Source organism: Giraffa tippelskirchi, chromosome 9, assembly GCF_054371585.1.
Source record: "Giraffa tippelskirchi isolate mGirTip1 chromosome 9, T2T-mGirTip1v1.2.pri, whole genome shotgun sequence".
In the NCBI taxonomy this organism is placed as follows: Eukaryota; Metazoa; Chordata; class Mammalia; order Artiodactyla; family Giraffidae; genus Giraffa; species Giraffa tippelskirchi.
The window spans coordinates 120,016,591-120,040,792 of record NC_137283.1 but is presented as its reverse complement, the minus strand read 5'-3'; the positions used below and the strand labels follow the sequence as shown (position 1 = coordinate 120,040,792).

At 36.5% G+C, this 24,202-nt stretch overlaps 1 long non-coding RNA gene across 1 annotated transcript in view; it reads right to left on the bottom strand.

The window, feature by feature from the left end:
• Positions 1–2,227: 2,227 nt before the first annotated feature.
• LOC145521825 (uncharacterized) overlaps positions 2,228–24,202 on the bottom strand; it is a 40,921-nt gene continuing 18,946 nt past the window's right edge. Inside the window, exons 2-3 of the long non-coding RNA XR_014065719.1 lie at positions 19,542–19,778; positions 2,228–3,994 (exon numbers count right to left, since the gene is read on the bottom strand). This is a non-coding gene — a long non-coding RNA (uncharacterized LOC145521825). The remainder of the gene's footprint in view (positions 3,995–19,541; positions 19,779–24,202) is intronic.

Genomic DNA, 24,202 nt, shown 5'->3' with positions numbered 1-24,202 from the left:
TCATGCTGTTTACACTTTATACACATTACTATCAATGTAAAGTACACAATCTATAGAGTTCCATGGCAATCATGCTGTATTTGCCAGATATGTTCACTTTATTCACTCATAGTTGGTGAGTCTGCTACAAACTTAGAAAAAAATTCTAGGACTAGAACATCAGTAAGTCCCCATATCACTTAATAATATATATTCCATCCCTTTTTTTTTATTAGAGACAAAATATCTACACTTCTAGCTAAAATCATGTGTATTAATTCTCTTCCCCTGTTGAATATTTTAAAAATATGGCTTTTATCATTCTTTTTACTTCTTTTCACCTCCATGCTCTGATACCATGATCCAAGCCATAACAATTTCTTGCTTAGATTATTGTAGTGGTCTCTAAATTTGTCCCTCTGCTCCACATTTATTCCTTATAATCTCCCTGACCAATTACTTTTTTTCCTTTAAGCTGTCCAATGACTTAAAAGAATAACCAAATCATTATGATAGCCTATGAGGCACTACTGATTTTATTTTCCCTTTTCTCTTCAATCACATCTCCGCATTATTTCCTCCAAGCACATTGACCTCCTTTACTATTCCTCAAACACTCTGAGCAAGCTTTGACCTAAAGATTTTGCACAAAATCCTGATTTTGCCTTGAGTACTCTTCCTATAAACAATGCTATATTTCACCAACTTTGGGTCTTGACCCAGTTTTCAATTTCATAAGACTTTCATCTCCTTATTTGTTGCTTCATTTTTCTCCATGGCACTTGTTAATACCTGATTTATTACTTTATTATGCTTATTTATTTTGTTTATTGTCTATCTGTACTAGAATACAAGCATCACTGGAAAGATTTTTTTCTCTATTCCTTTTTATGATCTCTTAGCTATATGCCTGAAACACAGTAGGCATTAAGCAAATATATATGAATCAGTGAATGAATAACCTTCACTGATAACTGGGGGTTGATGAAAATCCCATAGTTCTGCAAGAAGAAAATTGTGATATGCTTCTTATGTGATATATTTTTATAATTCCTAAGGACATTGGAACATACCAAAATTCCTCTTGAAAACTTTTTCTTTTAGATTTTAATCTGTAACAGCATCCCATAACAGCTTTATAATCAAAATGTTAATAATCTCAATATTCCTATCATGAGCTATTTTAGAAGAAATTATCTCTAACAGTTCTATTCAAGGATTATAATTCTTTAGAAATTGTCATTTTATTGAAAACGAAAACTTGGTTCCTAAACTTACTCCATCAATATTTCTGTCTTTAAATTTGATTGTAAATTACTTGAGACAAAATAGAGTAGTAATTTTAGGATTAAGATGGAATGACATTTTCACTAATGTATAATATTTTGACTTATAAGAAACACATACATTCCATTATATTTCCTTCTGAAAAAGATCATTTTTCTAACAAATGTCTACATATTAAATACAGACTAAAACTGGTTTTGCATATTTGATTTTTAGACAATTAAGCTATCCTACCTCATCATGTATATAGCAGTTTTAATTTTATTGGAGAGTTCAATATTCTTAGAAGCCAATTGTTTTCTAACTTTCATTTATTCTTTCTTATATATTACAAATAATTCTCATTTCTATCAGCTTATTTCCATCCATTATTCAGAATAACACCTGTGACTGGAATTAACTTTATTATGGTTCATAAATAAAAGTAGAGTTGCCTACAGTTGGCATACACACATGCTATATAATTTAGAATACAGTCACAAAAGTCAACCTTCTTTCACTGCCAAAAGAGCCAATATGCAAGCCAATAAGTGAGTACATCTTTTTGAAGTATCAAAAAAAGAACAAATGAACATAATTAAAACAAATAATTAGTATTTTGTACTAACATGTCATAGTCTAAGCAGAAGAATGACATAATCAGACTTGAATTTAGGAAAATCATACCAGGATGATTTTAATAAATGAAAACTTCTAAACCCAACCTCTTTCACTCTTACCATAACAAGAGGAAAACAAAAAGGAGTAAATTCCATTACTTTAATTGGAGGTAGATACAAGGGATTGGAGCCCAATAGCCATTTTAATATATTTCTGGAATGGTTTCATATTTCAGAGGCTAGAATTCTGCCTTTTTCTACAAACTCTTGCAGCTACAGTTCTGTATATGATTTTGGCTCTGCCAATCAGATACATTGTCATGACATTCGCAAGATTAATGTGATGTGGAGGCTACTTATGCTGTTTTTTTTTTTTTTTTTTAATTTCTACTTGCAAAGCCCATCACAGGGTGTCTGGTTTTCTTTTGCAGCACTAACAAAGATATTAATGTGTGGTCACTTGATCCATGAGTATTAATTATAAGAGTTGTGTAGGGTATACAATTTCCTATTGACTTTTTGCAGGTGTTTTGGAAGCTGAAGTTGTAACAGTGCCTCCCTGATCATGAGGATTTTCTGAGAATGGCTTTTTGACTAAGTTTTCTGATCTTGCTGTGGCCTCCTTATTTTGGTTATATGGCACAGCATGACTCTAGAGCTGGGATATGTAGTGGCAGACTTCTAATTTTCTTAGTCAAAGAATATTACTTCCCATTGTAACTCTGTTCTTCACTGAAGTCCTTTTGAAAGCTTAACCTAAAAATATTTCTTAAGCTTAACCAATGACTTTTAAAGCCATTAAATACACTGCAACATATCTTTCTGTGCTTAAAACATCTAAATGTCCTTATTCATCAAAAATATAAGAAACTCCCACTGAACAAGCCAAACCAGATAATTTTATTTTAAAAAATGGACAAATGATGCACATAATTTTCCAAAGAAGATATATGAATGGTCAACAAGAATAAGAAAAGGTGCTCAACATCACTAATCATAAGAGAAATGCAAATCAAAATCACAATGAAATAGCATTGTGAATCTATTAGGATGGCCACTAAGACAAGAATAGGAAATGAGTGCTCACAAGGATGTAGAGGAATTGGAATCTTGTGGATTGCTGGTGGAAATATAATGGTGTAGCCATTATGCAAAATCATATAGACGTTCCTCAAAAAATTAAAAATAGAACTGCCGTATGATCTGGCAATTTTACTTCTGGGTGTATATCTAACAGTTCAAAGCAGTATCTCAAAGAGATATGTGAACACTCCTATTCATTGCAGCATCATTCGTAAGAGCCAAAAGGTAAAAGCTACCCAAATATCCATCAATATATGAATAAATAAAATGTGACATATACATATAATGGAATATTACATAGTCTTAAAATAACATCTTGTCAATGTTAAGCCATGGATACACCTCAAGGTCATGCTGAGCAAGGTAAGTCAGTCACAAAAGAACAAACACTATATGATTCTACTCATTGAAAATATATCTGAGTAATCAAAATTATAAAAACAAAATAGAAAAGTAACTGTGAAGGGGCAGTGGGAGGGGAAGGGAGAATTAGTCTCTAGTGGGTACAGAATTTCACTTTTTCAAGAAGAAAAAGCTCTAGAGATCTGTTGCACAACAATGTAAATATACTTAACATACTGAAGTATACACTTAAAAATGGTTGCTAGTTAAATGTGATGCTTTCTACAATGTACGAGTCTACTTTCTCTGAAACTGAACCCTGATTATTTTACGTTGTCGGATGTTAAACCAAATATCACATAATAGCAAACAAATACCATAACTGCTAGAATATTACAAAGGAAATGGATTTTATAGTCATCAATAATTAAATCACAGCTCTATTCTCAAGAAAGTTTCATTTTTAAGAGAAATAAATGCAGTAAATTGTAACATCCTCTTATCAAAGTTTACAAGGAACCACGATATGAGATTAAGTAGGCTCAATGATTTAGAAATGCCATTTGGCATCTCCAGCAAATAGTATTCGAGTAAATTCAGAAAGACTCACCACTTGGATACATCAGAGTTTGTGTAGATTTCCGAAGAATCATGAGTCTTTTCCAATGTGGAGAACATTTTCAAGGATTGGAGAATAACTGTACCTAAATTTAGAGAAATAAGAGAAGATATGAAAGCTTTTTATAAAAGAGATGACTGCTTTAAGGTACTTGTACTGTGAAACCAATAGTAATTAGATATTTCAGCATACACACAGCTGCTGCTAAGTCACTTCAGTCGTGTCCAACTCTGTGCGATCCCATAGATGGCAGCCCACTGGGCTCCCCAGTCCCTGGGATTCTCCAGGGAAAAACAATGGAGTGGGTTGCCATTTCCTTCTCCAATGCATGAAAGTGAAAAGTGAAAGTGAAGTCGCTCAGTCGTGTCCGACTCTTAGCAACCCCATGGAGTGCAGCCCACCAGGCTCCTCCGTCCATGGGATTTTCCAGGCAAGAGGATTGGAGTGGGGTGCCATTGCCTTCTCTGATACACACAGCAAATCCAGCAAAAATCAATCTCTGATACAACTTATTGCTGTGTGGCTGGCTCAAGAAGGGTAAAAGAATTTCCTTAAAATAAAATGATTCTCTGCCTAAGTGAGAAAGGTGTATTCTGCCAATTTTTCATTCAGATGTCACATGAAAGGTATTGAGCACAGAAAAATTATTTTCTTGGAAGAGAAAATATGCTCAATTAATTCATTCAAAAGGCACATTCTTACAGCTCTTAACCTATTAAGACTTCTTCTAGTCTCAGCTCTTTCTCTTTTACTTTAATCCTTCTGGATATTTGATGCTAAATCATGTCAACAATATCTTTTCCAGGTTCAGTACTAAAAATAATTTTTTTAAAAAAGATTCTGATAGAAGTGCCCAATCAAAGGGAGGTGCAAAAAGGAGAGGGAAAATCCACTTATTTTTAGGTGGAGACCATCCATTCAAACACAAATATGAAAAAAACCCAATATGAATGTTATGTAAATATTCTGTAACGTATAAGAAGAAAACCATAAGAGATAAATAAGGAACACACTTTAGAAGATTTACTATATAAAATAGAAACAATTGCTAGGTACCAGGTGGTTTAAAATATGAAGGAAAATTACACAGAACAAAAAAGAGAAACGATGAGATAAAATTATATCTGAGATGAAAAATGAGCTGACATTATTTGTTAAAGTCAGACGCCATGTAATTAAAGCCATTAGAAACAAACAAAACAATTAAATGAAAATTCCAAAATAAATCATTTTGATGAAATATTTGAGAAGCTATTTCTGAATATTAAAAAAAGGAAAATGAATTGTTCAAGAAACTGAGAGACTCAAGGAAGACAACAGGAAGATTAAAAAACATATACCTCAGAAAAGAAGACACTAAATGGAGAGGAAGACATCAAGATGGCCGACTAGGAGGACATGGAGCTTATATCCCTTCAAGAAAATATCAAAAATACATCTACATATGGAACAATTCTCACTTGAATCTAGCAGAAGGACTCCTATACAGTCAAGACTGTAAGAAAGATAAGAAGTATTAGTTAGAAAAGGAAGAAAAGATATTCAGTCAGGAACTGTGCTTCTGGGAGGAGACACAAAGGTAAAGGGAGATCACAGGGTTTCATGAAAACCCACCCTAAGGGAGTGAGCCAAGGGACCTATGTGGAGGAAAGAAGCACCCAGGGCCTCCAGAACAGATAGAAAATCTAAGAAACACTGAACTCTGTTCACAGGAGAACACACACACACACACACACACACACACACACACACACGAGCTACCCCCAAGGCAAGGCAGAGAAAGGTCAACTGTAGCAGCTACAAGGCTTCCCAGGACTCTCTTGCTGAATGCTCCAGCCCCACTCACCCCACATCACAGTAAATCACTGGATCTGGGTCAAAACAGGGCAGGGAAAAGAGTCGACCTAGGGTCACAGAAGGGACTCAGTCCCAGGGGCAGCCCAGGGGGAACAGTGACAGCAATTCTTGGCACTTACTCAAGTGGTGTCCCAGAAACAGCCCAGATTTCTAATGGCAGAAGCTCTATCACAGCCCACCCTGGATACTCGCAGAGAAATCACATGGGTCTCACACTCCCTCATAGGGCAGTTTCACATGGAGAAATACAGATTCAGAACCAGGCAAAGCAAGATGACTGGCCAAAGGAAACCTGGAATAAATGCCCCATAAAAGTGATTCAAGCTACCACACAGGTGCAGCTCTCTCTCAGAGCCCACCCTTGTGTCTATTCATAAGTACTGTAGTCTTTTTTTTTTCTTTTTTCCTGCTAATGAACACTTTACTCGTTTGACTACCTTCCATCTTGGTGGGAAATTTTTCTGCAAAGCCGAAGGGTTAGGGCCTTGTCACTGATCACTGCTCTAGTGGCTAGGATTCAGCTCTCACTGCCAAGACCCTACCTCAGTCTCTGAATGGGAACCTAAACACTGCTTCAGCTGCTGCAGGTCAAGACTACCTGAGATCAAGATGAACTCTCTCCTCCACACACACACACACACAAAAAACACATCAAGATGTATCAAAATTGAAAGAAAAAAAGAGATAATTCTAAAGGTAGTGAAAAATACAAAGAGTGATATACAAAGGAATTACCACAAGATTATCACCTGATATTTCTGCAAAACCTCTAAAGAAGAAAGGATACCATGATACACTCAGAACGCTGCAAGTAGAAAACCTGCACCTCGGAGTCTCTTCCCGCAAGATTATTGTTCAGTACAGAGGAGAGAGGAAGACCCCCCCACAGACAAGAAAAAACTGAATATAATCAATATTAAACACACCCTCAGAGAAATGGTGCAGGATCCTCTTTAAATGGAAGAGAAAAAAAAGAAATGTACAAAATATATAAAATATACTTTTGTATATTTTATATAAACATATAAATATTTTATATAAATTTATAAATATATTTTTTATTTTTGTGCAAATTTATTGCCTTTTCTTTTTTATTAGTTTATTTTCTATTTTTTAACTTTAAAATATTGTATTTGTTTTGCCATACATTATAAATATATTTTATATAAATATATAAAAAATGAAAAATACCACTAGGAAAGGCAAATCTGTATAAAGATTAAAGATCACTTAAATAAGCCAGTAGGTAGATTAAAAGACAAAGTAATGTAAAAATCAACTATAACTACAACAAACAGTTGAGGGATAAGTAGGAAGATGTAATCCAAAACACAAACTGTGAGGAATGGGAGTAAAAAAAAAAAATACAGATCTTTTAGAATGTGTTTGAACATAAATGACTACTAGTTTCAAAAAAGGGTCACAAGGCTGGTTCAACCAAAGAAATACATGCTCAGCATGTTTACTTTTTAACTCAGGGAGGACAGATAACAAAATGCGTAGTTAAATCCTACAGCATACTGAGATGTGACAAATACTATAGGAAAAATAAAATAGGGAAGCAGGTTGGGAGGGCAGGGGATGGCAATTTATTAAAACAAGGGCCTGAAAATTGCTGCATTTGCAGCAACATGGATAGACCTAGAGAATATTATGCTTAGTGAAATAAGCCAGACAGAGAAAGACAAATACTGTAGAACATCACTTATATGTGGAACCTAAAAAGTAATACAGATGAGTGTATATACAAAAACAGACTCAAATATATAGGAAACAAATTATTGTTACCAAGGGAAAGGGTGGAGTACAAACTAGGGGTATGGAATTAAGAGATACAAACTACTATATATACAACAGAGGATCGGCAAGGTTATATTGTACAGCACAGGGAATTATAGTCATTACCTTACAATTACTTTTAATGAAGCATAATCTGTAAAAATACAAAATCACTATGCTAAACACCCGAAACTAATATAATATTGTAAATTAACTGTACATCAACATAAAAAAATTCTTTGATACTAAAAAAAAAGATTAAGTGGAAAAACACATTTCAAAAATCTAAGAAAAAAAGATGACTAAATTCCTGAATCTTTAACTGGCAAGAGCCCACTAAAGCAGGGATTATTATGAAAAAGTTATAACAGGACTTCCACTTTGCTTTTCAGCCCCTTAGAAGCTGCCACTCCATCCTAACAACAATCAAAATGATGAACAACCTGAAAAAGCAAAACTTAGATCTCTGAAAGGAGGGCTGGGAGCAGGAGTACAGGAGAAACCATGTATTCTCACATTGTAGATATTTACAAGTAAATACAGAGAATTACAGTTACCAGGGCTTCCCTGGTGGCTCAGCTGGTAAACAACTGTCCTGCAATGCAGGAGACAAGGGTTTGATCCCTGGGTTGGGAAGATCCCCTGGAGAAGGGAAAGGCTACCCACTCCAGTATTCTGGCCTGGAGAATTCCATGGACTGTATAGTCCATGGGGTCACAAAGAGTCAGACACGACTGAATAACTTTCACTTCACAACTTACCAGAGCAGAAAACCACAAGCTGAAACTTCCATAAGAACTAGCCATGCAGTAGTAAAGCCTGAATTGACATTGATGCATTACTGGAAGTCCACGGTGGACAACCTTTTGTGTTAAATACTCTAGGAAACCCAATCAGAGGGGAGCTTCCACAATCTGGCCAGATTTACTCCAGGATCTTGAGTGAGTATTCACAGTAAATACCAGAAAAGACCCCAGAAGGGAAATAGAAATTGAAGCCATTTTAAAATGCACCAGAGCATGTGTTCTTTACAAGGCCTGCCCTCAGGGAAAACTAGTTAACCAGAGTCTAAGTTGCTGGGTTTTATTAAGAGTCTAATTGACTCAGGGAAATAGAAACATGAAACCTGCTATCTCTGTTTTTCTTTTTACTTGGAGAGAAGAAAATACTCAATGCCCACGTTAGGTATTCTGTCTCACCTAAAGGAGGGTGGGGATGAGAAGCACTGTGCAGTTCACAGTCCAAAGGCATAGGCAGACTGAAATACTGATATCTACCTATAGCACTGTCTTAGAGCTGCCTCTCCCTCCATAACTTACCACTACAGTATCCCAAGCCTACTTACAGATGTTTCTCTTATCCAGTACATTGTATTCAGCTACCGAACAGAAACAAGACATATTCAGAGGCAAAACAAAGACTAAAGACAAAACACATATCAGATAGAGCATGCATCAGTACCAGACCCCAAAATGGCAAGGATGTTGGAATAATCAGACCAAGAATATAAAACAGCTAGGATAACAATTGCTGGATTGCTGGGAGAAATATCAATAACCTCAGATATGCAGATGACACCACCCTTATGGCAGAAAGTGAAGAACTAAAGAGCCTCTTGATGAAAGTGAAAGAGGAGAGTGAAAAAGTTGGCTTAAAGCTCAACATTCAGAAAACTAAGATCATGGCATCTGGTCCCATCACTTCATGGGAAATAGATGGGGAAACAGTGGAAACAGTGGCAAACTTTTTTGGGCTCCAAAATCACTGCTGATGGTGATTGCAGCCATGAAATTAAAAGATGCTTACTCCTTGGAAGGAAAGTTATGACCAACCTAGATAGCATATTAAAAAGCAGAGACATTACTTTGCCAACAAAGGTCCATCTAGTCAAGGCTATGGTTTTTCCAGTAGTCATGTATGGATGTGAGAGTTGGACTCTAAAGAAAGCTGAGCACTGAAGAATTGATGCTTTTGAATTGTGGTGTTGGAGAAGACTCGTGAGAGTCCCTTGGACTGCAAGGAGATCCAGCCAGTCCATCCTAAGGGAAATCAGTCCTGGGTGTTCATTGGAAGGACTGATGTTGAAGCTGAAGCTCCAATATTTTGGCCACCTGATGCGAAGAGCTGACTCATTGGAAAAGACCCTGATGTTGGGAAAGATTGAAGGCAGGAGGAGAAGGGGACGACAGAGGATGAGATGGTTAGATGGCATCACCAACTCAATGGACATGAGTTTAAGTAAACTCCGGGAGTTGGTGATGGACAGGGAGGCCTGGCATGCTGCAGTCCATGGGGTCACAAAGAGTCGGACACAACTGAGCAACTGAACTGAACTGAGGATAACTATCTTAGAGTGCTAATGCCTGAAGAAGATAGTATGCATAAGCAGATGGGTGATGTAAGAATAGAGATGAAAATTCTGAGTGAGACTCTCCCCGCAAAAAAACACTAGCAATTGAAAGCACTATAAGGGAAGAATACCTTTGACAAGCTAATTATTAGCAGGCTGGATGCAGCTGGGGAAAGAATATCTGAGCTGGGGAATATCTAAATAGTAATCTCCCAAAGTGCAGAGAGCAAACATCAATTAAACTATGAGAAAAAAAAGAACAAAATATCCAAAAGCTGCATGGATTAAGTTGTAGTTGCTCAGTCATGTCCAACTCTTTGGGATCCCATGAAATGTAACCTGCCAGGGTCCTCTATCCATGGGGATTCTCCAGGCAAGAATACTGGAATGGGTAGCCATTTTCTCCTCCTGAGGATCTTCCCGAATTAAGGATCAAACCCTGGTCTCCTACACTACAGGCAGATTCTTTACCATCTGAGCTACCAGGGAGCTGTGGGAAAACTGCAAAGATGTGACATGATAGGAATACCAGAAGGTAAAGCAAGAGAGAAAGGGGTCCAAGCAATATTTGAAACAATAATGACTGGTAATTACTCCAAACACCAAACCACATATCCAGGAAGCTTGGAGACAACAAGCAAGATAAATGTGAAAAAAACCCTCACCTAGACACATTATTTTCAAATTACAGAAAACAGGAAAATGAAAAAAATCCCAAAAGGCAAAAAGCTGGGAAGGAAGTACTTACCATTATCATAGAGATAATTAAAGCAATTATGACTGATTTCTCTTTAGAACAACATGCAAAGAAGACAATAGCAGAGTAAAATACGGAAATTACTCAGGAAAAAACCCCACCACACCAGAATTCTGTTACCTTGCAAAATTATCTTTCAGAAGTGAAAGATAAAGCCTTTCCCAAACAAAAATTGAGGAAGTTTGTTATTTGTTGACTTTCTTGCAAGAGATGTTAAAAGAAGTCCTTTCAGCGAGGAAAAATTTAGGTAGGTATAAAACTTGGGTCTACACAAAAAAAGTATCACAAAATGAATAACTGAAAGTATAAGAAAATTTTTAATTTTTATGGACTATGCTAACACATAACAGTTAGTTAAAAATAGTAAAAGCAACAATGCATACGAATAAACAACATAAATAACAGTGATACAAGGGATTAAATGGAGGATCATTCTCACCACCAGTGAAGGGGTATAATGTTATTTGAAAGTATACTTGGACTAGAAGTAAGTGTACATTACAAACTCTAGGTCGGTCATGTAAAAAAGCAGAAAAATAAATAAAATTGAAATAATAAGTGAGCAGGGAAAATGGAATCATAAAGTGCTCAATTAAAACCACAAAAGTCAGAAAGAGTGGAAGATAAAAGTAGCAACAAAGATCAAAAGCAAGAGATAGTACTAACACATATGGTAGATATTAACCAACTATATCAATAATCACTTTGAATATCAATAGTCTAAATACCTTAATTAAAAGAGAGATGTCAGAAGGGATCAAAAATAAGAGACAACTATATGTTCCCTATTTTTTAAATATTAAGACACTTACAGATTAAAGGTATAAGGATGAAGAAATTTGTAACAGGCTTTCAAAAAAACGTGAGGGAGGGTAGCTATATTCGTCTTTGCACAGAGCACAATTCAGAGTAAGAAAGTGACAAGAATAAAGAGGGGCATTTTCTATGATAAAAGGGTCATTTCTCCTATAAGACATAACAATTCTCATTGCTTATGCACCTAACAGGAGAGTGTCAAATTTACAAGGCAAAATCTAATAGAATTCCAAGGAGAAATGAACCCAGTTTAGATATGGGACTTCATCACTCCCCCTATGAAAAATGGAGAGTTCCAGCAGGCAGAAAACCAGAAAGGGCAGATTTGAACTCAACAACACCATCAATCAACAGGATATAATTGACATCAATAGATTACTTCATCCAGCAAGAGTAGAATACATGTTATTTTCAAGCTCACATGGAACACTGACCAAGGTAGACCCTATTCTGGGACATAAAACATAAATTTAAAAGAATGACTTTGATACATCTGCTCTCATTCAACAACAGGATTAAACTAGAAATCAATAACAGCTGAAAAATCCCCCATACATTGAAATTAAACAAAACACTTTTATATAACACCTGGGTCAAAGAAAAACATCTCAAAAGAAGTTAAATTGTATTTTGAAGTCAATGAAAACAAAAATATAATTTATCAAAATTTGTGGAATTGAGGAAAAAAAGCCAGCCTTAGAAGGATATTTAGGTATACATATCATTGAATGTATCCTCAATAGCAGTTAGATATTTCAGCATACATACAGCAAATCCAGCAAAAATCACTGTCATACTGTATCACAGTGTGGTTGGTTCAAAGAGGATTCATGAATTTCCCTAAAATAAAATGATTCCCTTCCTAAATAAGAAATGTGCAACCTAGATGTCCATCAGCAGACGAATGGATAAGGAAGCTGTGGTACATATACACAATGGAATATTACTCAGCCATTAAAAAAATACATTTGAATCGGTTCTACTGAGATGGATGAAACTGGAGCCCATTATACAGAGTGAAGTAAGCCAGAAAGAAAAACACCAATACAGTATACTAATGCATATATATGGAATTTGAAAGATGGTAACAATAACCCTTTATGCGAGACAGAATAAGAGACACAGATGCATAGAACAATTTTATGGACTCTGAGGGAGAAGGTGAGGGTGGGACGTTCTGGGAGAATAGCATTGAAACATGTATATTATCATATGTGAAACAGAACACCATTCCATGTTCGATGCATGAGACAAGGGCTCAGGGCCGGGGCAATGGGATGACCCAGAGGGATGGGATGGGGAGGGAGGTGGGTGGGGGGTCCAGGAAGGGGAACTCATGTAAACCCATGGCTGATTCATGTCAATGTATGGCAAAAACTATTACAATATTGTAAAGTAATTAGCCCCCAACTAAAATAAAATAAATAAATAAATAAATAAATCTGTCTTGCAAAAAAAAAAAAAAGAAATGTGTATTCTGCCAATTTTTGGCAGATATCCCATGAAAGGTATTGAGCACAACAGTATTATTTTCTTGGAAGAGAAAGCAGGCTCAACAAATTCATTTAAAAAGCATACTTCTGCAGTTGTGTTAATCTATTAAGACTCCTTGTCTCCTTTTTCTCCTCTCCCTTAATCTTTCTGCATGTCTGATGCTAATTTATTTCAACAATACCTCTTCAGAGGTTGAGTAAACAAAATAAATTTTAAAAAAGATTCTAGTAGAAGCACACAGTCAAATAGAGATGTAAAAATGTAGGGGAAGAACTCCACTTAATTTTCAGATGGAGTAAAGGGGAAAGTAGGAGTCCTCAATATTTTGCATTCATTCAAACACAAATAAAAAAATAATATGGATGCTATGTAAATATTCTGCAGTGGGTAAAAAAATAACCAATAAGAGATAAAAGAACATACTTTAGGAGATTTAGTGTATAAAATAGAAATCATTGCTAGACACCAGAGGGTTTACAATCTGAAAAGAAAAAAGGACATAGTACAAAACAAGAGGAAAGGTGAGAAAAATTACACCTGAGAAGAAAAATAACCTGGTATAATTTTTAAAGTCAGAAAGCATATAACTGAAGGCATTAAAACAAACTATGGGATTAAAATTTCATGAAGAAAATCATTATTTTGAGAGGATATTTGGGAGGCTATTTCTGAATATTGAGAAAAGGAAAATAAATGAAAATTTTTCAAAAGACAGAAAGACCCAGGAAGACAAAAAAATAAAAAATAAAACAGATGCTTAGGAACAGAACAGAATAAGTGGAGAGAAAGACATCAAGACGGCAGAGTAAGAGGACGTGGAACTCACATCCCTTCATGAAAACATCAAAAATACATATACATGTGGAAATATTCTGACTGAAATCTAGCTGAAGGACTCCTGTACAACCAAGGCTATAAGATATACATTTAATTGGTTAGGAAGAGAGGAAAAGAGATCCAGTTCTGATCGGTGAGACTGGCAGGGGATTAGAGGAAAAGGGAGTTTGCAGGGGTGGCACCCATCCTGGGGAGTGAGCTAATCAAGGCGTGGACTAGGAGTCCCTATACTGGGGGGGGGGGGGTGTCTTGTGAGGACGAGACAAGCACCCCTGGATGGTTGGAGGACCTCAGAAACAAATAGAAAGGCCAAAAAAACCTGAACACTGCTCATGAGAAGTATATACACACACACACACACAAGCTGCCCCTGAGGCAAGGCAGAGAGAGGTCAACTGTAGCAGCTACAGGGCTTCCCAGGACTCTCTTGCTGCATGCCCCAGCCCAAGATGAGTGAATGCTCCAGGCCCATTCACTCCACATCACAGTAAATCACTGGATCTGGACTGAGCAGAGCCAGGGAAAAGAGTAGACCTCAGCCCACAGATGGGCCCCAGTATCAGGAGAAGCCCAGGGGGGGTGGTGACAGCAATTCTTGGCACTTACTCAAGTGGTGTCCCAGAAGCAGCCCCGATTTCTGATGGCAGCAACTCTGCTACAGCTCACCCTGGATACTTGCAGAGAAAAAACACGGCCCTCATACTCCCCTTCAGGGCAGTTTCACACAGAGGGAAAGTAGGAGAGGCTGAGGTCAGTGAGGAGCCATGAGAGACAAAGGCGACTTGGCCCCAAGGCAGAGTGGAGAAAAGTCTGCTCTAGTGAATGCCAGGTGTCCTAAGAGCACCTCACCATGTGCCCCAGCCCAGACCAAGCAAATGCTCTGGCTCCACTCAGTCCACATCACAGACAGTCTAGGGTGACCAAGAGAGACAAGACTCAACCATGAACTCTGAGTGCAGCTGAAGATATCTACACAGGCAGTGCATTGGACCTCTACATATGCACAAGCCCCACTTATTTAATCACGCCCCTCCTCTGGGGCAAAGAACATGGTGCAGGTAGAGGAAAAACACACAGAGAAGAGAACAACGTCAGCTGCAGCCTGATCCTCAGCACTTCTGCTCCAGCAAATTGGAATCAGACCCTACGCATCACAGGGTAGTGATGGCCACTGAGAAGAGAGGAAGTTCCACCTCTATCGTGGAGCCAGCTCCTCCATCTCCAGCCCAATGTGCTACCACGGTGACGACTGCCAGCACAAGCTGAGGAAAGACGTGACTGGCATCCACTTCAAATCCAGCCACTCCACCAAAAGCCTCGGGCTCATGCAGTTTGCATTGGGACACTCCCACAATAGTGTACACCTTCAAGAATACAATAGGTAAATGTTTTACCTAAATCCACAGAGGAAGAGAAAGTTAAAACCTAAGGCAGAAGAACTACATCCAGTTGAAAGAGCAAGAGAAAACCCCTGACGAGATGGATGAAACTGGAGCCCATTATACAGAGTGAAGTAAGCCAGAAAGAAAAACACCAATACAGTATACTAATGCATATATATGGAATTTGAAAGATGGTAACAATAACCCTTTATGCGAGACAGAATAAGAGACACAGATGCATAGAACAATTTTATGGACTCTGAGGGAGAAGGTGAGGGTGGGACGTTCTGGGAGAATAGCATTGAAACATGTATATTATCATATGTGAAACAGAACACCATTCCATGTTCGATGCATGAGACAAGGGCTCAGGGCCGGGGCAATGGGATGACCCAAAGGGATGGGATGGGGAGGGAGGTGGGTAGGGGGTCCAGGAAGGGGAACACATGTAAACCCATGGCTGATTCATGTCAATGTATGGCAAAAACTATTACAATATTGTAAAGTAATTAGCCCCCAACTAAAATAAATAAATTTATAAAAAAAAAAAATTAAAAAAAAAAAGTAATGAAACCTAATTTAAACAAAACACTTACAAGATAAAGAATTCAAAACATTGGTAATAGACTGTTAATTAAATTAGGGAAAATAATCTGAATACTTAACATTTTAACAGGGAACTAGAAAATACAGAAAAGACCCAGTCAAAAATTAATAATTCAATAACTGAAATTTAAAAAATGAAAATGCACACACACTAGAAGACATGAATAGGACACTAAGTGATGTAGAAGAACACATATGTCATCTAGATGATAGAATAATGGAAATCACCCAATCAGGATGGCAGAAAAACAATTTAAAAAATGAAAGCAACTTAAGAGATGGCTAGGATTAAATTAAGCATTCCAATATTTGCATTATAAGTGTTACAGAAGTGCCAAGAGAGCAAGTAAGGAATCAAAAATGTGAAAAATGTGAAATCAAATATGAAGAAATTATAGCTGGAAATGCCTCACACTTGAAGGAGGAAATAGATTGGCTTCCCTGATAACTCAGTTGGTAAAGACTCCGCCTGTGATGCAGGAGACCTGGATTCTATCCCTGAGTTGGGAAGATCCCCTGCAGAAGGGAAAGGCTACCCACTCCAGTATTTTGTCCTGGAGAATTCCATGAACTATACAGTCCATGGGGTCACAAAGAGTCAGACATGACTGAGTGACTTTCACTTTCATAGGAATCACAGAAGATCATAATAAGGTGAACCTCCCAAAGATCCATATAAAGTAATATAAAAATTAAAAATAACAGGATATAAAGAGATAATTCTACAGGCACCTAGAGAAATACAAAGAATCATATACAAAGGAATTATCATGAAGACTATCAGCTGATACTTCTGCAGAAAGTGCACACCAGAAGGGAATAGTGCTGAAAGGGAAAAACCTCCTCTTAGCACACTCTAGGTAGCAAGATTATTGTTTAGTATACAATAAGAGATAAAGAACTTCCTAGACAAGCAAAATCTATAAGAATTCATCAATATTATACCTACCCTAAATAAATGCTGTAGGGTCTCCTCTAAATCGAAAATAGAACATATAGAAAAGGAAAAATCCTACTTGGAAAGGAAAATCTGTAGTAAAGATTAGAGATAAATAAGCCAGAAGATAGATTAAAAGACAAAATAGTATAAAAGCGAGTATAACTACAATAAATAATGAAGAGATAAGTATGACGATATAAAATATGACATCCATAACACAAAATGGGAAAGGGGAGTAAACAATACATATCTTTTAGAGTGTGTGTAAACGTCAATGACTACCAGTTTAAAACAGGGTCATAAGAATGGTTCAAGAATACCTGCTCAAGATACTCTTGAGTTTTTTAACTCATGGAAGATAGATGACAAACAAAAAGTTAAATCATACAGTATATTGAAATGTGGCAAATGCTATAGAAAAAGTAAAGCAAGGAAGAGGGTTAGGGAGGGCAGTGGAGGGAAATTTATTAAAACAGTGTCCTGGAAATCCCTGCATTTGCAGCAACATGGATAGACCTTAGGAACATCATGCTTAGTAAAATAACTCAGACACTGAAAAACAAATACTGTAGAATATCACTTATATATGGAAGCTAAAAATAATACAAATCACTGTATATGCAAAATGGAGATTCACAGATATAGGAAACAAACTTATGATTACCACGGCGATAGAGAATCTGGGAGGAGTAAATTAGAAATATGGGATTAGGAGATACAAACTACTATGTGTAAAACAAATAATAAGCAAGGATATATTGTATAGCACAGGGAATTGTAGTCATTATCTTGTAATAACTTTTAATGGTGTATAATCTGTAAAAATACTGAATAACTTTGCTGTACACCTGAAACTAATATTGTAAATTAACTATAGATCCACTTAAAAGTTTACATAGCTCTGGTACAAAAAAAGGAAAAATGGGAAAACACACTTCAGAAATCTAAGAAAAAAATGGTTCTTAAATTTCTAAATTGCTGAATCTGTAACTGGCAAGGGCTCACTGAAACAGGAAGTATTATGAGCAGGACTTTCAGTTTCTTTTTCAGCCTGTTAGAAGCTTAGAAGCTACCACTCCATCCTAACAATGGAAAAAAAAAAAAAAACACTCAATAACCAAAAACAGCAACAACTCTTCTAAGATCCCTCACGGGGTAGTGGTGGCACCAAAGGACAAATTATTGTTCCCAAATTGGAGCTATTCAAAGGTAAATACAGAGAATTACAACATACTTGAGCAGAAAACCATAAGCTGAAACTTCCACAACAACTAGTTGAAACAGGAAAGCCTGAACTATTACTGATGCATTTCTAGAAGCCCACTGTGGACAAATTTGAGAGTTAAAACCTCCAAAAAATCTAGTCAGAGAGGAGCCTCCACAATTTGGTGAGATTTACCTCCAGGAACCTGACCAAGTCTTCACAGCGAATACCAGAGAAAATTCCACTCGGGCTTCAGGCAGGCAAAAAGGAAGAGGAGCCATGTTAAAATGCACCAGTGCATTTTGTTTTGCTTAATAAGGCCTGCACTCAGAGGAAACTAGTTAACCAGATTCTAAACTGCTGGGGATTATTAGAGCCTAAGTAATCTGGGGAAAAAGAAATATGCAGCACTGCTGGCTCCAATTTTCTCCTTGGAGAGACAAAAAGACCTAATGCCAGTTCACTTTAGCTATCCCTTAGGAGGCTGGGGATGAGAAGCACTGGTGCAGTTCACAGTCCAGAGGCATGCGCAGACTAAAGTACTGAGATCTAACCATAGCACTATCCTACAGCTTCCTCTCCCTCCACAACTCACCACCACAGTACTGCAAGCCTACTTACAGAAGTTTCTTTTATCCAGTATGTCTTGTCCAACTACCAAAAATAAAACCAACACATATTCAAAGGCAAAAACATAGATAAAAGACAAAACATGCATAAGACAGAGAATGCATCAGAACCAGACCCCAAAATGGCAATGATGTTGGAATTATCAGACCAGGAATTTAAAATAACCAGGATTAGTAGGCTCAGGGATCCAGTGGAAAAAGTAGAGAGCATGCATGAACACATGGGTGATATAAGACTGGAGATGAAACTTGTAAGAGGGACCCAGAAAGAAATGCTTAAGATCAAAAACTCTGTAACAGAAAGAATACCTTTGATGAGCTTATTAGCAGACAGGACACAGCTGAGGAAAGAATTTCTGAACTTGAGGATATCTAACTAGTAATCTCCTAAACTGCAAAAAGCAAACGGCAAAAAGCCTTAGGGAAATAAAAAACCAAAATATCCAAGAGCTGTGGGACAACTACAGAATATGTGACATATGGACAATAAGAATAATAGAAGGAAAAACAAGAGAGAAAGGATTAGAAACAATATTTGAAATAGTAATGACTGATAATTATCCCAAACACCAAACCACACATCCAGGAAGCTTTGAGAACAACAAGCAAGGTAAATGCCAAAAACTTCACCTATATATGTTATATTTAAATTACAGAAAAATAAAGGACAAAGGAAAAAAATCTTGAAAGGAAAGAAGCTGAGAGATGGATACTTCCGTAGAAGTAATTATATTTTACTTCTCCTAAGAAAATATGCAAAGATGATTACCATGGAGAAAATATTGAAAATGTTGAGGAAAAATACCCCACCACCTTAGAATTCTGTACCTTGCAAAAATATCTTGCAGAAATGAAAGATAAAGACTGCCATTGAAAAATGCAAAATGAGGGAATTTATTACTAGTAGACTGCCTTCCAAGAGATGTTGAAAGAAGTTCTTTAGTAAGGAGGAAATTACATAGGTATGAAACTTGGACCTACATAAAAGAAGAGTATCAGAGAAAGGGATGTTGTGCTATGCTTAGTCACTCAGTTGTGTCCAACTCTTTGCAGCTCCATGGACTGTAGCCCGCCATTCTCCTCCATCCGTGGGGATTCTCCAGGCAAGAATACTGGAGTGGGTTGCCATTTTCTTCTCCAGGGGATCTTCCCAACCCAGGTCTCCTGCACTGCAGGTGGGTTCTTTACAGTCTGAGACACCAGGGAAGCCCATGAATACTGGAGTGGGTACAGAGAAGGAATAAGTGAAGATAAAATAGAAATCTTAATTTTTCTAGATTGTACACATAACAATTTATTCAAAATAAAAATAACAAAAATTAATGTGAATAAGCAACATGAATAACAGCAGTGTACAAGGGGCAAATTGGAGGAATTAAGATCATTTTGTTATTGTAAGGTACTGCACTAACTGTGAGGTGGTATAGGTTATTTTAAAGTATACCTGGATTAGTTGTAAGTGTACATTGCAAATATATTACCTATATTAAAGCACAAATATATATTAAATATATTATTAATTAATATATTAATAACCACTTTGAATATCAATAATTTAAATAACTCAAAAGACAGATGTCAGAATGGATCAAAAAGTAAGACACAACTATATATTCCCTATACTTTAAATATCAAGAACACTTACAGATTAAAGGTAATAGGATGAAGAAAGGTATAATAGGTTTTCAGAAAATGTGAGGGTAGCTAGCTATATTGGGTTCTGGATCATGCACCCTTCAGAATAAGAAAATATCAGGGATAAGGAGGGGCATTACATAATGATAAAGGGGTCAATTCTCCTAGAAGACATAACAATTCTCATTGTGTACGCACTTTTTTGTATACAAGAGTGTCAAATTCTGTGAAGCAAAAACTGGTAGAACTCCAAACAGAAATAAATGAACCAACTTTACAATTGGGACTTCATCACTCTTTTATCAAAAATGGAGAGATTCAGCAGGGAAAAAAAATCAGAAAGGGCAGAGTTGAACTCAATAATACCATCAATCAGCAGGATATAATTAACATCTGTAGATTACCTCATCCAACAGCCACAGAATACACATAATTTTCAAGCTCACATGGAACACTGGCCTCATTCACCTTGTTTGTCCTGACACTGTGTGCCTTCAATAAACCATACTTTCCTTCACCACAGCCTGGTGTCAATAATTTGGCTTTGTTGTCCACTGGATGAACTGACCAAACTTGGTTTGGTAACAAAATACTTAACAAAGAAAAGCATACCTCCATTACCCTGTATTTCCTTGTCCGCCTTTATTTATTGGGCAGGGGGAAGAGGTAGGGAAAAGACAGAAGAGATTCCTTATGTCCTGGGGCAAGGGTAGAGGGCATCACAGTAACCATGGTTTGTCTCCCTTCCCTTGTCTGGGATAGACTTAATAAAGAGAGAAGCTTGGAGAGAAAAAGAAAGAAAAATCATGTATTTGTGAATAAGGAAAACATATAGAAATAATGAATTAACAAGTAGGTTCTTTTGAGAAAAGATTAAATATAAAAGACCAACTAGACATTTTTAAAAAGACAAAAACAAATGATAAAAATAATAGATACATCAGAGAATAACAAGGAAACAGAAGATATAAATCAACTGATAAATTGTTAGCCTAGAAAGTAGAATAAAAACCACACAGAAATAGAATAATAACCATGGAACAAGTAGAGGAAATTAAGCAGACTTATCAAGAAAAAATATAAATGACATTAATTTTAAAATGTATATTAGAAATTAATATAGAGTATCACTATAGACTTGTAGATATCAAAACATAACATGGAAATATTGTAAACAAGGTGATGCCATAGACTCAGCAACTTCAGTAAAATGGACTAATTTCTTGAAAGACACAAATCATCAAATCTCAAGAAAGAATAATCAGAAATCTAAGCAGTTCTATATGTATTAAAGAAACTGAAAATTTTAGTTAAAACCTTCCAACTAAGAGAACACCAGGATCAGATAGTTTCACTAGTGAATTTTACCAAACTCTGCAGGAAGAAGTGATAGCAAAGCTAAACAAACTCAGAAAACAGAAGAGAAAGGAACACTTCCCAATTAATTCAGGCCCTTGATTTTCTGGTCATGAGTTAAGCTATCACCTTTTTGCTTTTGTACAGTCACCCAGACAATACTAATGAGCTGCCAGGTTGTGAACCACTGGCAGAGTGACCAGGCAGGCTCATACTAATGTTGTACAGGTAGATATGCAACGTGGTAAGGCTTTCATGGACAGAGCTGTAATATGTATTTAAAGTCCTCAAACAATTCTTGTTTTTTTTTTTAACCCAATTTTAGGATTTAACATTAAAAAATCAGAAATAACACATTGAAATGTAAGTACAAGATAATTTTTCTGTCTTTTTTTTTAAATCACAATTAAAGTTTTCTTAGTAGCATATTGTTTAAATAATGTATGGTATGGCCTTAGGAAGCATCACTATGAACAAAGCTAGTGGAGGTGATGGAATTCCATTTGAGCTATTTCAAATCCTGAAAGATGATGCTGTGAAAGTGCTGCACTCAATATGTCAGCAAATTTGGAAAACTCAGCAGTGATTACAGGACTGGAAAAGGTCAGTTTTCATTCCAATCCCAAAGAAAAGTAATGCCAAAGAATGCTCAAACTACCACACAATTTCACTCATCTCACATGCTAGTAAAGTAATGCTCAAAATTCTCCAAGCCAGGCTTCAATAGTACATGAACTGTGAACTTCCAGATATTCAAGCTGGATTTAGAAAAGGCAGAGGAACCAGAGATCAAATTGCCAGCATCCACCAGATCATCGAAAAAGCAAGAGAGTTCCAGAAAAACATCTACTTCTGCTTTATTGACTATGCCAAAGCCTTTGACTGTGTGGGTCACAATAAACTGTCGAAAATTCTGAAAGAGATGGGAATACCAGACCATCTGACCTGCCTGTTGAGAAATCTGTATGCAGGTCAGGAAGCACCAGTTAGAACTGGACATGGAACAACAGAGTGGTTCCAAATAGGGAAAGGAGTACGTCAAGGCTGTATATTGTCACCCTGCTTATTTAACTTATATACAGAATACATCATGCAAAATGCCAGGCTAGAAGAAGCACAAGCAGGAATCAGTCTTGCTGGGAGAAACATCAATAACCTCAGGTATGCAGATGACACCACCCTTATGACAGAAAGCAAAGAAGAACTAAAGAGCCTCTTGATGAAAGTGAAAGAGAGTAAAAAAGTTGGCTTAAAGCTCAACATTCAGAAAATTAAGATCATGGCATCTGGTCACATCACTTCATGGCAAATAGATGGGGAAACAGTGGCTGACTTTATTTTGGGGGGCTCCCAAATCACTGCAGAAGGTGACTGCAACCATTAAATTAAAAGATGCTTGCTCCTTGGAAGAAAAGTTATGAACAACTAAGACAGCATATTGAAAAGCAGAGAAAAAAATAGATAAATAAATAAATTTTTTAAAAAAAGCAGAGACATTACTTTCCCAGCAAAGGTCCATCTAGTCAAGGCTATGATTTTTCCTGTAGTCATGTATGGATGTGGGAGTTGGACTCTAAAGAAAGCTGAGCACTGAAGAATTGATGCTTTTGAACAGTTGTGTTGGAGAGGACTCTTGAGAGTCCTTTGGGCTACAAGGAGATCCAACCAGTCCTTCCTAAAGAGTAATGCTGGGCTCATAAAATTAGTTAGAAAGTATTCTCTCCGCTTCTCTCTTTTTGAAGACACTGTAGAGAATTGTATAATCTATTCCTTAAAAGTTTGGTAGAATTCAATAGTGAATCCCTGTATGCCTGGTGCTGTTTTGAATATTAATTATTCAATTTCTTTATTAGTTATCAGCCTATTCAGATTGTCGATTTCTTCTTGTGTGAGTTTTGGCATATTGTCATTCAAGGGACCAGTCCATTTCATCAAATTCATGGGCATAGAATTGTTCAGTTTTCCTTTAATATTTATGGTATCTACCCTGATAACCCTCTTTTTATTTCTAATAGTATTTTATTTCTAATAGTATTTCTAATAGTATTTCTCCCTTTTTTCCTTAGCTTACTGAATTTGTTGCTCTTTTCAAAGAACCAGCTTTGGTTTCATTGATTTTCTCTATTGATTTCCTGTTTTCAATTGTATTGATTTCTGCTCTGATTAATATTTATTTTCTTCTGCTTACCTTGGATTCATTTCATCTTGTTTTTCTAGTTTCCTAATGCAGAAGTTTAGGTAATTAGTTTGAGATCTTTCTTCTTTGCTAGGTCATACATTCAATGCTATAAATTTTCTTCTAAGCCTGACTTTTGCTGAATTCCACAATATTTGATTTTATGTTTTTACTTTCTTTCATTTCAAAATATATTTTAACTTGCGATTTCTTCTTTGACCCGTGTACTATTTGAAAGTGTGTTGTTTAATCTCCGTGTTGTTGGGGATTTTTCAGCTGTCTGTTGTTTCTAGTGTTACCATCAATCAGCAGGATATAATGAACTCTTAGATTTTATTTATTTACTAGAAGATGAAGTAAAAATTGTTTCATTAATGTGAGAGTTAAAGAAGGAGACAAGAAAGTCTAAGAGACCCTGAAAAATCTGTACATGTAATATGTCTGAACTATTTGTCTTGGGCCTTTTAGTTTAAAA